The sequence below is a fragment of the Bison bison genome, unplaced genomic scaffold (genome assembly GCF_000754665.1).
Source record: "Bison bison bison isolate TAMUID 2011002044 unplaced genomic scaffold, Bison_UMD1.0 scf7180017864153, whole genome shotgun sequence".
Classification (NCBI taxonomy): domain Eukaryota; kingdom Metazoa; phylum Chordata; class Mammalia; order Artiodactyla; family Bovidae; genus Bison; species Bison bison.
Genome location: NW_011494725.1, coordinates 1865243 through 1865764, shown reverse-complemented (window position 1 = coordinate 1865764; position 522 = coordinate 1865243). Strand labels below are relative to the sequence as shown.

The window sequence follows — 522 nt, the reverse complement described above, 5'->3', positions numbered from 1 at the left end:
TTGCACTCATCTCACACGCTAGTAATGCTCAAAATTCTCCAAGCCAGGCTTCAGCAATACGTGAACTGTGAATTTCCAGATGTTCAAGCTGGTTTTAGAAAAGGCAGAGGAACCAGAGATCAAATTGCCAACATCCACTAGATCATCGAAAAAGCAAGAGAGTTCCAGAAAAACATCTATTTCTGCTTTATTGACTATGCCAAAGCTTTTGACTGTGTGGGTCACAATAAACTGTGGAAAATTCTGAACGAGATGGGAATACCAGACTGCCTGACCTGCCTCTTGAGAAATCTATATGCAAGTCAGGAAGCAACAGTTAGAACTGGGCATGGAACAACAGATTGGTTCCAAATAGGAAAAGGAGTACGTCAAGGCTGTATATTGTCACTCTGCTTATTTAACTTATATGCAGAGTACATCATGAGAAACGCTGGGCTGGAAGAAGCACAGGCTGGAATCAAGACTGCTGGGAGAAATATCAATAACCTCATATATGCAGATGACACCACCCTTATGGCAGAA

The 522-nt window shown here is 42.0% G+C and overlaps 1 protein-coding gene across 1 annotated transcript in view; it reads right to left on the bottom strand.

The window, feature by feature from the left end:
• Positions 1 to 522, bottom strand: part of CTIF (CBP80/20-dependent translation initiation factor) — a 288329-nt gene that overhangs the window by 197804 nt on the left and 90003 nt on the right.